The sequence below is a fragment of the Elephantulus edwardii genome, unplaced genomic scaffold (assembly GCF_000299155.1).
Source record: "Elephantulus edwardii isolate Elephantulus edwardi_28Jun2011 unplaced genomic scaffold, EleEdw1.0 scaffold00019, whole genome shotgun sequence".
NCBI classification, from domain to species: domain Eukaryota; kingdom Metazoa; phylum Chordata; class Mammalia; order Macroscelidea; family Macroscelididae; genus Elephantulus; species Elephantulus edwardii.
In genome coordinates, this window is record NW_006399769.1 from 5,575,464 (window position 1) to 5,592,362 (window position 16,899).

General features: G+C 46.5%; 1 pseudogene; it reads right to left on the reverse strand.

Annotated features, from left to right (window-relative positions):
- The window catches only part of LOC102850794, a 36,103-nt pseudogene extending 19,424 nt beyond the window's left edge, over positions 1 to 16,679 (reverse strand).
- Between the last annotated feature and the right edge of the window lie 220 nt (positions 16,680 to 16,899).

Below are 16,899 nucleotides of genomic sequence, written 5' to 3' on the forward strand. Positions count from 1 at the left end.
GACCAAGGGAAGAACTACAGCACACTACAGAACTACAAGGGAGATGAGACTAAATCCACAAGGCCTGGCTGTTTCTTAAAGGAGCGGAGAATCTGTGCTGGAGATGCTTGATGTAGGTGTCTCGAGGGATGACTAGGGGCCTCAGGCTCTGAAATGGAACAGAGGAGGGGAAGGCAGGGCTGATCCAGAATCAAAGGCTGGGCTGGGCTCATCATCGACCAGGTGTTCCTATGGGCTAGGGTTTGACCTCCCCAGCTTTCCATCCACATTCTTAACCCACTTCCCCACAACCATCATCCCATTTCAGAGCTGCCACCACCTCACCTCGGTCCTTTCTCCAGATGACACCGAGCACCCACTGAGTTGTTGGGCATGGGAAACAACCAGTACCCCATCAATCCCCCCATCAAACCTGGCAAGGCGTGTGCTACTATACCCATTTCACAGATGAGAAAACTAGACTTGGGAATCTCAGTGTTTGAGAGTTATGGCATGAAAGAATTAGGATTCAAACCCAGACCTCCCTCACATCCCTTGATCCTTTGTGGTACTGTACTATTCTAACATGAATACTTAAACATGGACTATAAGACTCAGGAGGAAAATGCCTCTCCTCTTTTAAAACTCAAATGAAAATATACTGAGATAGTGATTTAGATGTGTGGCACACACGCAGAGTTCTCTGCCAAAGAGAGAATGACTTGGAAAATGACTTACAAAAACTATGGGTCCCAACTCTAGACTCATTCAGTAGGAACAGCTGTGCATGCCACAGAAGCATGTGGACACATGGCTGGGTTTTGCTGAAGTGCATAGAGACACAGTGGATTCCTCTTCTTTTTCCCCTCTGGCTCCATAGAGTCCTCTTGGCTGCAGTAATCTTGCTCTGTTGGACTTCTAAGACTAACCAGAGGTGCCTTGAAAGGAAAGCCTGGTGACCTACCTTCTCCATAATTAGCTCTTGAAAACTATGGCTCTCTGTTCTACTCGGACACACACACAGAGTCATCTTGAGTTTGGAGCAGGCTCAACAGCAACCGATTTCATGGCTCCAGGTTTGTGTGTTCTGATCATGTCGCTTGTTGATTTCTCTCAGCATATTTCCTAGGCTGAACCTGAGGTCAGTGTTATTCACATTAATTCAGTAAGTAGGGGCCAAGCTTTGTATCAGGTACTGCAGGCAATCTGAAGATGTAATATATACAGACCTACCCCTGTTCTAGAGTAGGAAAGAAACCAGATACCTTGAAATCTCATTATCATTCAGTTAGAACTGACCCCCAGATGACCCTTTGTCATATATAATAATAACATTATATATAACTATATAATAGATATACACATTTATCTATAATATATAATAGATATATAACCAATAAGGAGCACCTGATCCAGTCCGTGGTCTTCACAATTAACTTGTTATGCATCAGAGAGCAGGATAATAACTAAGGATGATAGAAGAATTGATGCCATTGAGTTGTGGTGCTGGAGAAGAGTCTTGAACATACCATGGACTCCTAAGAAAATAAATAGGCCTGTCTTAGAGAGCATGAAAAACCAAGTTTCTTCTTGGAGGCTATGCTTTTGAAACTTCATCTCACATACTTTGATCACGTGCCCAGGAGGGACCGATCCTTGGAAAAGGACATCAGCTTTGAAGGGTGGAGGGACAGCACAGGAGAAGAAGCCCCCAAGTGAGATGAGTTGATATAGTAACTGGAGCAATTGGGGTAGGGATATCAGAGTCGGTGAGACTACCTTAGAACAGGGCAGGGTTCAGAGCTGCTATACATAGGGTCACGATGGGTTGCAGGCGACTTGATGGCACATAACAATAAATATGTCAATATTATAGTATTTAGACAGCTGATATTTATTTCAGGGTGAGGCCTTGACAGCACTTTCTGCAAGAGTGGTTCTTAACCCTGAGCTTAGCCCTTCTTCCTGTGGATGTAGACCCCACTTCCCTTCTGCATGACCTGCAGGGCTCCTACGTGGGTCAGCTATAAATATATTTTGTATGTTATATATTTTATAATATCTGTGTTTCATTGACTGTGCAAAGGCATTTGACTGTGTAGATCATAACAAACTATGGCTGACTCTGAGAAGAATGGGAATCCCAGAACACTTGATCATTCTAATGCCAAACTTATACTTGGACCAGGAGGCAGTCATCAGAACAGAGCAAGGGAACACTGCATGGTTCAAAATTGGGAAGGACGTATGCCAGGGATGCATCCTATCTCCATACCTTTTCAACCTATATGCAGAACAGATTATCTGGGAGGCTGGGCTCTATGAGGAGAAATGTAGGGTCAAGATTGGTGGATGATTTATCAACAACCTGCGTTATGCAGATGACACAACCCTGCTTGCTGAAACTGAGGAGGACCTGAAGCACCTGCTGCAGAGTGTCAAGGACTGCAGCCTCCAATATGGATTGAGGCTCAATGTCAAGAAGACAAAGATTCTCACCACTGGACCAATTGGCAGCATCAGGATGGATGGTGAAGAGACTGAGATTGTACACAGCTTTAGTTTGCTTGGCTCCATAGTCAACAGTCTTGGCACCAGCAGCCAGGAAATTAAAAGGCGCATTGCCATGGGAAAGTCTGCTGTTAGGGACCTCTCCAAAGTGCTGAAGAGCAGTGGTGTCTCTCTGGAGACTAAGGTGCGTCTGATACAGGCCATGGTCTTCGCAATCACCTGTTATGCATCAGAGAGTTGGACAATGACCAAGGAGGATAGAAGGAGAATTGATGCCTTTGAGCTGTGGTGCTGCAGAAGAGTATTGAGAATACCATGGACTGCTAGGAAAACAGACAGATTTGTCCTGGAGAGGGTTAAACCTTGGAGGTAAGGATTCTGAGGCTCCGTCTAACTTACTTTGGACATGTTGTGAGGAGAGACCGGTCCTTGGAGAGGGACATCATGCTTGGGAGGGTGGAGGGACAGCGCAGGAGAGGAAGGCCCTCTATGAGGTGGATTGATTCAGTGACTGGGATAATCGGGATGGGAGTGTCAGAGACAGTGCGATTGGCACAGGACAGAGCGGAGTTTAGGGCTGTTGTACATAGGGTCGCTATGAGTCGCAGGCGACTCAACGGCACATAACAACAACAACAACATATATTTTATATGATATATAGTTCAGTTATAAATATTGTAATATTTATATAGCTGATAGATGATATTTCTATTGTTGTTGTTGGTTAGAGTCAGAACCTACCCGTAACTGATCCTCTGGCAGGTTTTCAGAGGCAGATAATTGCATGGGAGATAATATTTCTGTTAGAATAGAATATTACATTATTTCTATTTACTTTAAATACTCCTATTTATGTGTTGTTGTTGTTGTTGTATACCATCAAGTCGGAATCAACTCATAGCTGACCCTCTAGCAGGTTTTCAGAGACAGTTAATTGCACGGGAGGAGACTGCCCACCCTTCTCCTGCAGAGCAGCTGGTGGATTCAAACTGCTTGCCTTTGGTATTGCAGCACAGCTTCTTAGCACTAGGCCACCAGAGTGCCCTGTTTCTATTTATGTTGTTGTTGTTGTTAAGTGCCATCGAGTCACAGGCGACTCATAGCGGCCCTATGAAGGAGAGTCCTCAACGCTTGGGTGCCTTTCATCCTCTCTCCAGGTTCATAGGGTTTCCGGAGGCAAGCTATTATGGAAGTGGATGCTACTCCTCCTTCCAAGCTTTTCTATTTATAGGTAATAGAAATGTATATTTACATAAATTATTATATAAATGTTTATATGATATTTTTAGAGTTGACCTCCATTGAGTTGCTGAAGTTGTAAATCATACAGGAAATTGCCTATTTTTCTCCTGGGGAGATGCTGGTGGATTCAAACGACCAAAAAAGGTCTGCCTTTGTATTAGGAGCACAACTTCCTATGCACCAGGCCTCCAGAGCTCTAAATCAACCAGACAGATTGTGCTCTTGGATTGTCAGGTGGCCAGGAAGTATCCATGAGGGTGAGGCCTTGACAGCACTTTCTGAGCTTAACCCTTCTTCTTGTGGATGTAGAACCCACACACACACTGCCCTTCTGCCTGACCTACAGGGCTCCTGTGTGCGTCAGAAGCTCTTCTCCTATGCAGGCCAACCATGTCTCAGGTATCCAAGCACTATCCCAGTTCAGGTCACCCACCCCACCCTGTCTCTAAGTGACTCAGGGCCAAGAAGTGTCAGGGATTATAGATCCAGACTCCTATCACTGTAAGGTCTGAGTGTTAGAAGACTTTAAATAAACATTGCAAACAATACACTGAAGTTCTCACAAAGGGTTGGGAAAAATCTCTTCTGCTACAGAAAACAGAGCCGACCAGCCGAAGGAGGAGGTGAGTCCCCTGGAGAGGGAGCAGTCTTACCTGGTGAGATGAGATGTGTCTTCACTTTGACTACTTATTTCTGACAGAGCCGTGGGGGCCAAAGTGCTCCACTGGGCTGTCCTTCAGCCAGGTTTTTCAGCATATCCATAGAGCTACAGGAGACCCCCAGACCCCCTCAGGCCACCATGTGAGAAGGAAGACAGTAAAGCCCATGGTGGAACCCTTGACATTACTGAAAGGAGACTTGGTGATGAAAGACAGGAGTAGCAACAATACTACACACCTCTAAGTCTCTCAATTTCCTCATCTTAAGATACTAAGATACTTAAGATTACAAACAAGGTGGGGAAAGAACCTAGGATACAGCCTGACACTCAGTGTTACATCTTTTCTTCTTTTGGACTTGTACCTCAGGTAAAGGTTTAGAAATGCTTAGCACTTACCTATGAGTTTACTGTAGAAACAAGCATCTCCCCAGGAATCCAGACATGGAGAAGTGCAGTCCATGCCCCTCTGTGTCCAGAGAACACCAAAGGGTGGCCCAGTCCTGGTCAAGACATCTGTCAAAAATTGCTCCAATCAGCAGCTTAGAGATAGAATCTCTGCTAAGTGACAGGTTTTCTCAAAAGGGAAGAGATTCTTTTTTGTCTTTCACATGCCCTGACCCCGATCAGCCTGGGGAGTGAATCTGGCACCACTCTCTGTAAAGCCAGACTGAAGGTGACAGAAGGCTCTCTCTAGTGAAGGCAAGGGCCACACTTTCCCATTGGTTCATCAGTCAAAGATAGACAGACCAGAGGGACAGAACAGGGGTGAGGAAATCCACAGGAAGGGTTAGAGCACGCAGCTCCTCCCCGCTGTGCTCCACCCTGATGGTCTCACAGTAGGGCGGGTTTGAAGGAAGACAGACATCTGCAAATTCCACCTGCCAAGCACAGCCAACTTAAGTGACTGCTCCACAAAATGCAGCTACTGGTAGACTTGGATGGTGCAGTGCATGAGGTCTGGGAGGTCATTTCCTTTGCCTCAGTTCCTCATGGAAAGTTATCTTAATAAGCCCCTTTTATCAATAGATGCCTGGATAAACTAAACGTGATGTATCCATATTTGTAATGTTATTCACCTATAAAAACTGACCAGCACATGCTACAACATATATGATGTTTGGAAACATTACATTGATTCAAAGAAGCCACCCTAAAGGCCATACATGATTTCTACGAAATATCTGAGTAGGTAAATTTATAAAGAAAGAAAATGACTAAATGACTTAGGGCTGGGGGATGTGGGAAGAAATGGAGAGTGGCTGCTTGCCTAACAGATACAAGTTTCCTCTCAGAGTGATAAGAATGTTCTAGAATGAGATAGTGTGGATGGACAACATTGTGAATGTAATAGATTCCACTGAACTGTCCACTTTTAATGGTTAAAATGATACATTTCATGTTTCATGTTTTAACACACACAAACCTTTTCAAATCTTGCCTGTCCCATCTCTCACCTTCATCTGATAATTGTGTCCTCCTTTAAAAGAGTAAATTCCTGTGTTGCCTGCTATCATTGGGGAGGTAGGGTCTGCTGGCCAATGCTCACTAAGAATGGAACCTCAAAGGGCCTTGACTAAGGCCTTGGGTACTGCTCACAGATCAAAAGTTCCTGGACTTTAAAAATGAGAGAGACATCTAACCTTGTGCCACTTCTAGGCCTTCATCCCAATGCTGATGACACAGCCATAACGCATGCTGATTTCCAGCCCTGAGACTCCCAGGCAGGGAGCAAAGACAGATACTCAGAAGAGCAGGCAGGATGGCGCCTACACTCCCGGCTATTCACGAACGGTCTGGGGGCTCCTTCACAAGCCTGCACTGGGCTCTGCAGCCAGCCAGGTCAGGATGTTACCCAGCCTCACTCCTCCATGCTGACCAAAGGACAACGGACTGGGGAAGGGCACCACAAGTCTCAAGAAGCCTGGACAACCTCGTATAGATTTCCTCCCTCTTTGGAGAGGAACCTGGAACTCAAGAGATGCCATTTTGATATGGACAAGGCTTATTAGCCTGGGAGCCAGCCAACTCATCGTGGAACGTCCAGTATAAAGCTGCACTGATTTTAGACATGTGGGGAAGAAGAAAGGCTATTTGGAGAACCTGGGCAAATCCTCAATCTGATTGGATGGCTGGAAGATTCTAGAAGAATCTTCCTGGAGGGCCCTGGGGCATCTTCTCTCATATGGAAAGCCAGGAGCTGGGATTCTTCTGCCTTCTTCAGCTATGTCAAAATTAAGGCCCTAGAACCATCCCGTGTGTCATCAATGTGACGCTCTAATGCCACAGCTCTCTGTACATATTGTGGTTCGTGAACACACAGTATTTAAATTTCAGCTCTCCTCAGCTTCTACAACCTGAGCCTTTTTATCCTCACAAAACATTGACAAAATTCAATCCAAGTTCACAGTCCTTTTCAAAAAACCTTTGAGGATAAGATGTGTTTGGGATATTCCTGATACACATACATATAATAGTGCATAGACCATCTATTACATTGGGTCTGGGGCAGTACCAGCAATCACACACATGCATAGTTCTGGAGGACCACAACCAGCAGCCACGCCAAGTGGGATAAAGACAGACCACAAATCATGCCACGTCAATTTAGGTCAGGTTTTTCTGCCAAATTATTTTGGCAGCAGACTTAGCAACCAACCAAGCAAAGATCTTTCCATTTTCAGGGCTTTTGAGATTTGGAACTTTAGGTAAGAAAATAGGGTTAAATACTTTTACAGAGAGCCAGGCAAGGACAATCACAGCTGAGAAAAGAAGTCTGAGGGCTTCCTACACTGCCTCTCTGCCACCTCCAACCTCCCCTTGAACAACATCCATCCCTGTACTCCAACCTCCCTTTAGGTGCCATTATGGAGTCTACAAAATCATGTGGGTCTACAGATACACAACTGGCTGTGTCCTTAAGGTCAGGAACTTAGCATTTTTTAAAAAATTTTATTATTTGTGTGTGTACCATCAAATCAGATCTGACTGGTACAGGAGGAGATTGCCCCTCCTTTTCCGGCAGAGCTTCTGGTGGATTTGAACCACGTATCTCTGGGATTGCAGTGCAGCTTCTTTCCACTAGGCCACCAGAGCTCCCCTAGAAACTTAGCATTTTAAGACAAGTTTCCTTGTCTACTTAAACAGAGAAAGAAGTGACTCCAAAGTTCCTCTTACCTTTCATATTTTACACTCCTGTTAAATCTGCAAGGTGGAGCTATCACTATTCAGTGGTGGGCCGCGTCTTCAGCATCACATGAAGGTTATGAAAACAGCAGTGTCTCTCAGGAGTCAAAGTCCTTTCATGCATATTTTTGACAAATTTGGGTTGCCCTTCCCTCCTCACCAGTGGAGAAAACTCTCATACTTACCTTTTAAGATCTGCTTCCAATGCTTCTTTCTTCATACTTCAGTGAGCAGCATGTTGTTAGGTGCCCTCAAGTTGACTACAACTCATAGCATCCCTATGAACAAGAAATTTGAACCTTGTCCTACCTTGTGTCAATATCATGTTCTCCGTCTTGTGTAAGCCTGTTGTAGTCACTGTGTCAATCCACCTTGGGGATCTTTTTCACTTTCTCTGACCCTACATCTTTCCAGCATGCGTTTTTCCAAGGTCCTAACAACATGCAAATATGTGACACAGTTTCACTATCCTTGTCTCTAAGCAGCACTTGGGTTGCACTACTCCCAAGATAGATTAACTTGTTCTTTTAGTATAGAAGTCCATGGTATATTCAATACTCTTTTCCAACATCATAGTTCAAAGGCATCAATTCATCTTCAGTCTTCCTTATTCATGATCCAACTTTCAGATAGATACAAAGGAAGCGGTTGAAAATACCATGGCTTGGGTTAGGACCACCTTAATCTTTAAGCTGATATCCTTGCTCTTTAACCCTTTAAAGAAATCTTTGACAACAGATTCCACCGCCCCCCACCCCATGAAACACATCTTTTGATTTCTTGACCACTGCTACTCTAGCAGAGTAGCATTATGCATTGCAGGTGACTCAACCAATAACGTACTATGACAGGTTTGGAAGCAGAAGTGGCATCCACTTCCTAAACAATTCGCCTCTGGAAACTCTATGAACTTTGATAAATGTCGATAGTTGCAGAGGGGCTTCAGGCCTTTTGTTCATAGGGTCGCTTTGAGTCATGTTTGACTCAAAGGCAATCAACCACAACGGCTACTATGAGTCTTGATTGTGAATCCAAGAATAATGGAGTCCTTGACAACTTCAATTTTTTTTATTTCTCCATCTATTGTGTTGTTACCTATTGATCTAGTGGTGATGATTTTGTTTTCTTGATTGTTGTTGTTGTTGTTATTTGCCATCGAGTTGCTTGTGACTCTTATCGACCCTATGTACAAGAGCCCTAAATGCCGTCTATCCTGTGCCAACCTCATCATCTCAAACACACTCATTCCCACCACTCCACTCACAGAATGGATCCATCTCATCGAAGGTCTTCCTCTCCTGTGCCGTCCCTCCACTCTCCCAAACATGATGTTCCTCTCCAAGGACCAGTCCCTCCTTGCAACATGCCCAAAGTATGTCAGAGGAAGCTTAAGAATCCTTGATTCCAAGGAGCATTCTGGCCTCACCTTCTCCAGGACAAACCTGTTTGTTCTCTTAGCAGTCCATGGTATATTCAACACTCTTCTCCAGCACCGCAGCTCAAAGGCATCAATTCTCCTTCTATCATCCTTATTCACTGCCCAACTCTCTGATGCATAACACGTAATTGCAGACTATAGGCTGGGTCAGGCGCACCTTAGTCTCCAGCCTTACATCGTTGCTCTTCAGTACTCTTGAGAAGTCCTTCACAGCTGACTTTCCCAGTGCAATTCATCTCCTAATTTCCTGGCTGCTGCTACCAAGAGTGTTGACTGTGGAACTAAGCAAACTAAAACTGTCAACTATCTCAATCTCTTCACCATCCATACTGAGGCTGCCAATTGGCCCAGTGGTGAGAATCTTTGTTTTCTTGATATTGAGCTTCAATCCATATTGAAGACTGCAGTCCTTGACTTTCTGCAGCAAGTGATTCAGGCCTTCCTCAGTTTCAGCAAGCAGCATTGTGTCATCTGCATAACGCAGGTTGTTGGTGATTCTTCCACCAATCTCGATGCCACATTCCTCCTCGTACAACCCAGTGTCTCGGATGATCTGTTCTGCATACAGATTGAAAAAGTATGGAGACAAAATACATCCGTGAAGGACCCCTTTCTTGATTTCGAACCATCCAGGGTCTTCTTGTTCTGTTCTGACGACTGCCTCTTGGTCCAAGTATAGGTTTTGCATTAGCCCAATATTGAAGGCTGTCATCTCCTATCTTATTAGGTAAATACTTCGAGCCTTCATCATTTTCTGCAAGCTAGCTTGTATTGCCTGTATACCATAAATTGTTAATGAACTTTTCTCTAATGCTGATGTCATATTTTTCTTCTAATAGTCCAGCTTCTCAAATTATTTGTTCAGTATTCAGGTTAAATAGGTATGAAGATAGGATACCACCTTGATGCACACTAGTTCTGGTTTTAAGTTCATTCTGTTCTGACAACTGCTTCTTGGGCTATGTATTGATTTCTCAAAAGCACAATTGAGAGTTTTGAGATTCCCATTATTCTCAATGTTAGCCATAATTTGTTCTGATACAGGTAATCAAATGCTTCTGCATAGTCGATAAGACAAACATCTTCTAATTTGTGTCAGCCAAGATCCGTCTCACTTCAGCAATCATACTGGCAAATCACATCCCCCTCATACAAAGCACTCTTCTGAATCCAATTTTAATATCTAGCAGTTTCCAGAAGTTTGTGGGGCTTCTGTTTTTGTCAATTCCCTTCATTGAATCTTGACATTCATCCTTCAGTACCACTGGTTCTTGTTCCTATGCTACTTCCTGAACTAGCCCAGCGTCTATCAACTCTATTTGGTCCAATGACCTTGTGTTTTCCTTCTATCTTCTTTTGATACTTCCTGCACCATTCATGATTTTGCCAATAGACATTTTCAGTATTACAACTTGAGGCTTGCATGTGTTCTTCTGTTCTCTCAGCTTGAAGAATGACAAGTGTGTTCTTCCATTTTGTTTTCTAACTTCGACTCGTTGCATATTTCATTACAGTCCTTTACTTTGTCTTAAGCTGCCCTTTGAGATCCTGTTCAGCTCTCTTATTTCAGTAATCCTTCTCTTTCTTTTTGAGCAGATATGACAGATGCATTACTAATAGTTTTTGACTGTAATGCAAAAACTGGAAACAAAGAAAATGGCTGCTAATTTGAAAGGACTTGGTGACAGAAATGAGGTGGGAAGCCACTTGATAGAGTTTTGTAAAATGAGTAATTTATTAATTGCAAATCATTTTTAAAAATATAAACAGTGATAATACATGTGAACCTCACCTGATGGGCTACATTAAAATCATATTGTCCACATCTGTGGGGAAAAAGTTAGACAAGTTCAATATCGGTAGTCAAAACAAGGCTACAGGCTGATTGTGGTGACCATCAACTACTCACATGCAAGTTCACACTGAAGATGAAAAAAACCCCAACATACCCTGAGCCAAGGAGAATTAATATAAGACCTTGTGTGTATCCCATCTGCATTTAAAAACCATCTCAAGAATTGATCTGATGAATTGGACCAAAGACCAGATGCATTGTGGGATGGCATTGAGTATTTTATCCATGAAGGAGGCAAAGGTCATTACAAAGACAAGGAACAAAGACAAAACCAAAATGATATGAGAAGAGACTCTGAGACTTGCACTAATTCATACTATGGCCGTTTAAGTTATCATTTATGTGTTTTCTAATTTTTTTACTGCCACTAAACGACTATTATGCAGCAGATCTGTTAGTCATTTCACTAAATATATAAAACACTGGAGAACATACAGCAGGGTCTCGCAAACCTTGTAGAGAGGAGGTAAGAGGGGTGATCCATCCAGACAGGCCACCACGGTGAAAGGGAAGCCCAGTGCACCATGAGTATGCGACCAAGAGGTCTCTGTAACTGAGGAAGCTAATAATGCAGAGAAACGCATCCTTGAGATTGTCGAAACAAGAGTCACGCATTTCTAAGTCCAAGTCAGCAGCTATGGAGTCCAATCTTAAAGAAAAAGGTATCTAAACTACAGCAGACAAAGGGATGAGTGGGTTGTAAAGATGCAGAACTGTAGAGTTTGGTAAAAAAGAGCAAAACCTCTTTGTGGAAAGAAGGCAGTTATTTTGCGTAAGGAAGTGCAGGCAAAGACCAAGCAGCAAAAGCAGGCTCTGTAGCATGAAAAACGCCAGGCAACAGCACAGCCAGTCGGGGCGCTACGAGCGGCCGCCGCAAGGTGGCAACAAAACCCCGCCAATGGGCCGCGGAGGCGCGCTGCCTCGCGTTCGCGGCCCTTAGCTTTACACGTGGGCGCTCTCAGCTGGAGCAGAGGCTCTGCGTCGGGGTCGAGTTCTTGGGGTTTCTGGACGCTTCGGCTAAGTCCTGAGTCCCTAAAGTGGTCCCTTCTCCACGCTGCCCCTTTCCTTTCAGGCCACGGGAATCGGGTCCATTCTCCTGCCTCCTTGCTAGCCCCGCGTCCGAGGTCCCACTCGGGCAACCCTGAGGAAGCTTTATCTTTGCCACAAACCGCCGCAGCCCAGCATGGGACTTGGCAGCCAGTCTTGAGCTCCCCGCCCTGCTCCTTGGGTACTCTGTGTGGCTGGCTCATTAGCTGAGCGTTCTAGCTGCTGCACCGTGGGCCCAAGGGTTGCTACTTCCAATCCGCTGAGGGGTAGTACTGAAAGAAAGGTCACAGCCTTGAAAGCCCTCCTCCGCAGCAGTGCCACTCCGCACTCACGGACCTGCCATTAGTTGGAATGGAGGCAGCCTAACCCACAACAGGCCTCCTCCCTGGCACCTGGCACGCCCACTCAGGCACACGCATGTCCACCCACGCACAGGCTTTTCCGGCTGCATACGCCTTGCCTGCTCCCCTTGGTGCTCGCTCACCAGGACAAAATATGAGAGGCTGAAAGAAGGAAATAAGCACCAGGGACAAAGTGGCCCCACTTTGACTTGGACAGTGGTAAGTTCAAGGCTCTGAAGCTGCCGCCTTCCCAGCGATTTAGCGCTGCTGCAGCCTAGAAAGAGTGCCTCGGTGTTCTCTGCTGGGCTGTCTTGACCACTGCAGCCCATAGCAAAGAGGATGACCAGAAATGATTTGCAGGAGGAGGCTGGGTCGTAGAAATTGCCCATCTTCAGCTCCCTCGCTTGCACCCTTCCAGCAAAGTAAGCAGAGGTTAACCTATGCTAATTTACCAAATCTATAATGAATTTTTTTTTATCACATCCAAGATTCTGATTCTCGGTATAGCTGGTATGTGTCTCTCCCTAACTCACCATACTTCTCTACAGAATAAAATCTTCCTTTTAAATTCACAATCCCTAGCAGGAGTAGAGTGATCTGTGAACACAAGTCTAGCTTAGGTAAAATTGTTCCTTATAGGTTAGTAAGTAAGCAAAGTTTGCCGTGCTTATTGAATAGTCTGCCTTGCGGGCACCAATATGATTGGCTCATGGAATCCATTCATAGCCCCCTTCTAAAGACTATGTAGCCTTGGGAGAGGTTGAAGGACCCAGGGTCAGAAGGTGGCATCTGGGTCCTGGTCACAGACCTGTGCTAAGGGGATAGACACTGAAATCACATCACAGGGAGCTAAGAGTTCTGCACCTGGTCATTGCATCCTAGTCATTCCTCTTCAGAAATGCCTTTTCATCTCACCAGCCCATTGGATTAGCCATCTAGCAGGCCTTTCTGTCTACAGCGTCATGTCCTCCAACCAAATCCTCAGCAGAGCTCTGGATATGAACATTCAAGCTCTTCATAAAACTTCATTGGCTCACCAGGACCCATGGGATCAAAGCCATACAACTCACCTGACCTTGTAACTGACCCCCCTCTTCCTATCTCAGATTCAATTACCAGTTCAGTTCATCTCCAGTGTCAGCCACACTACACTGCTCCGTAGGGAAAGCAGCACCCGCTCTGTGCTTCTGCCACTGCCTTTCCTGCTTCCAATCTCTTGCACTCAATCCGATTCACCAGAGTCAAAAGTTCTACCTTCAGAAAGGCCTTTCTTCTTTCTTCCTCTGTCAAGTTACAATTCAACCAAAGTTGCCTCACTGTGCAGTACTTTGGGGTTGTTTGTGTAGTTTGGTTTTGTCATTTTGTTGTTTTAAATGATGAACTTGTGGGCACCTTGAGAGCAGAGGTCAGGAATTAACTGTGTTTGTTCCTCCTTGCTCAGTTCTTTGAGAGCTCAAGTTGACAGTTTTGGACCGAGCTTAATGCATCATGCCCACCAGCACACCTTGCTCTTGATGATGTTCTCCCAGGCACCTCTGCAGGTCACATCACAGAAACAAGCTCCCAGGTATCTGCACAGCAGGCTCACTATGCGTACAGGGAAGTTCTCCTGTAGACACACACACACACACTCAAGTCTTACTCTGCTGGGAAACTAGGATGGTTTAAGCAAAGCTCCATCCAATCTGCAAGAGGAGTGCATGGAAATCCTGTGCAGCTCCTGGCCAGGTGGGTCTCCAAGGGGGCGGGGGAATATTAAAGAGCCCTCATGGTGGAGTGCTGATAGCCCAAAGTTGGTGCCTCTCTGCTGGTTTGAATCCACTAATCTGTTCTTTAAAAGAAAGATGGGCAATCTCCTCCCCTGAGATTTATTATAGCCTTAGGGTCTCATATTGATGATCAGAAGTCAACTGGGCTCCCCTTCCACTCTTAGCCTTGCCTCAAACCCTCAAACCTCCCACTCCTTAGGTCCCTAGGCCCATACACTCACCTGCCTTCAACTCCAGAGGTCTGAGAAGGCCCTGGGAAACTCATCCTAGGTGACACCTTAGGGAGGGAAGCAGAGAACAGCAGAAGCCTAGCTGGTCTGTAGCTTCTCCAGCCCCAAGTCCATTTCCATCCCCTCACAGGGCCTCCTCCCTCAGCTGTGTGGTAGGGCCCATGTGGGCACAACCTAAAAAGATACAGCCTCCTGTGTACATCCTTTCTTTCCAGCACATTCCGTAGAGACCTCAGTACTTGAAGGGTTATACTTCTGCAGGTTAAGGCCTTCCTCTTTCTCTCCACAGGGGTCTATGTGTAACCAGGTGAAAGCCACGGGCTATTTGTGCAGAGTAGGGAAATACTGCTTTGCATGGAGACATTCTTCTTTCTGCTGCCTGTGCTGGTGGCTATGTGTGTGCATCGTGTAAGGGCTCCAAGTGTGGATGGACTCATACTTGGGTCAGGGTCATGCAGTAGGAGGGGAGGGACTGTTACCCAGTGCAAAGATCAGTGACTTATGAATGGGGGATTTTCAGGGGTGGGCTTCCATAATGGTAAACAGCACTTTTGGGGCTCAAGCTACCTCTTACACTCCCAAGTCCAGTCAACCACCAATCCTCTAGGTGCCCTCTGGGAAATCACCCCTCCCCACTCAGCTATTCCTGTCCATCACTGCTTCTTTATTGTCTTGTTCTCATTTTTTCCCTATTTCAACTCCCATCTTTTCTCTGTTCTTATCCTTTGGACTTTCTCTCATCAACCTAATTTCTCTCTCTTTTATTCTCCACTTCCTTCTTTTCTACAATAAACCCAGGGTATTTTGGGTGGATTATAAAGTGGAGACTTCTGCCTCCCACCTGACTATGTCTAAAATTAGATATATTTTTCTGAAGGCATTTATCTAGTTCTCTTTTCTCTCTCTCTCTGTGTGTGTGTGTGTGTGTGTGTGTGTGTGTGTGTGTGTGTGTGTAAAACAGTGAAGTGACCTCTAACTGTCTGAAATGTCTACAGCAGGCGATGTGTTTGGGGTCTGGGATGCCTCTCTTTGGATGACATTTCCATTTCAGGCTGGCTCACAGGTGTGTGTGTGTGTGTGTGTGTGTGTGTGTGTGTAGGTATCTGTGTATCTTCTGTTTGTCTTGGTGAATGAAAGCATGGTGACTGCCTTCTCTGACTGTTTATTGCTCACCTGCTTCCGTCCTTGGCGTGTCAACTTGTAGTGAGTCCCAGTGCACAGTATATTAAGACTCTGGACTCCATGTTTATTAAGCTAATGTGGGTTTGTGCAGCTGTGCGTTTCTAGTGCAGAGTGGAGCTATCTGGGTGTTTCTGAAAAGGGCATGTTTGTGGGGCTGGGCCTCCTGGAGAGTTTACAGGGGAGCAGGAGAGCAGAGGTGCAGAGGGGTGTGTGTGTAAGAGAGAGAGAGAGAGAGAAAGCGAGCTCGTGCGCAAGAGCGCATCAGGGTAGAATCCTTAAAAGTTCAATCAGCAAGGGTGACCCTGAACTGCTGAAGGAAGGGGACCTATGGGTGCTGGGATCTACGGTGGATTCCGTGGGTGGGTGTGAAAGTGTTTCACCGTATTTATCATAAAATGACTTTAGGGTGAAGGAGTATGGATGTGTGCAAGGGGGTCAATGTGTGTGTGTGTGTGTGCCTGCCCGCTCCCGCGAGTCCCACCCGCCCCAGCAGCGCTCAATCAGCCGCTGCATGAATACACTCGAATGGAAAGTTGTGCTCAGCTGACCGGGAAATCGGAGCCGGGCGAGCACCGCTCCCTCCTTCGCGGCGCCCTCCCGCCGCCCCCGCCCGCCCTCGGGCCACACGGCCGCCGCCCGCTCACTGGGGCGAAGGGCTCGGCTCAGCTGGGGCCGGAAGAGCTGGGGCGGCGGGACGCTGAGCGGGCGCGCGTCCGGCCCGAGTGCTGGGGAGGTCGGGAGGGGCCCAGAGGGCAGCAGGAGGGCCCAGGAGAGCCCCTGGCAGCCAGCGCGCAGGGTGACAAGCACACAAAGGCCTAGGAGGGGACGAAAGGGCACGGAAGCCGAGGACGACTAGAGGAGGAAGACCAACACTGGGGTGTCCCGGGTCGAAAGGGCCGAGAGAGCCCAGTGCATCCCAGGCCTGGAATGAAGCAGCCACTCAGGCCCCGGGCGGGTGCGGCGCTGGTGCGGACGCGGACTATCAGCTCCTGTTGCAGACGCCACACAGTGCACCCAGTGGCATGTTCCATCTCTGTTGGGGAGCCCTGGCCACCAGGGCCGGGCCTTCCCGGAGGCCTCCCCTAACCTGCTCCCATGTTCACAGCCTTGCCATGTCCAGCTGGTCCCAGGGCAACCCCAACACCTGTCCAGGCCAACCGGACTCTTGGCGCCTCCAGCCACACATTGACTCCTGGCCTGCGCCAAGGTAGCTTCCGGGGCATTTCGTGTAATCCGCCATGCTTTTCGCTGCAGACTATACACAGCATTGGGACTGGCAGCAGATGCCCCAGGGTCCTAAAAAGAGAGCCTGTAGAGAAGCTAGGACGGGGCCCAGCATGTGCCAGGCTAGCCTGTCTGGGAAGATGACAGTGGAGGGATGGTGGGCGAGTAGAAAGGGAGGGAGGTGTGAACTGATGAAGTAGTAGATTGGCCTAGCTAGCCTCTTCTGGTCGCCAGCT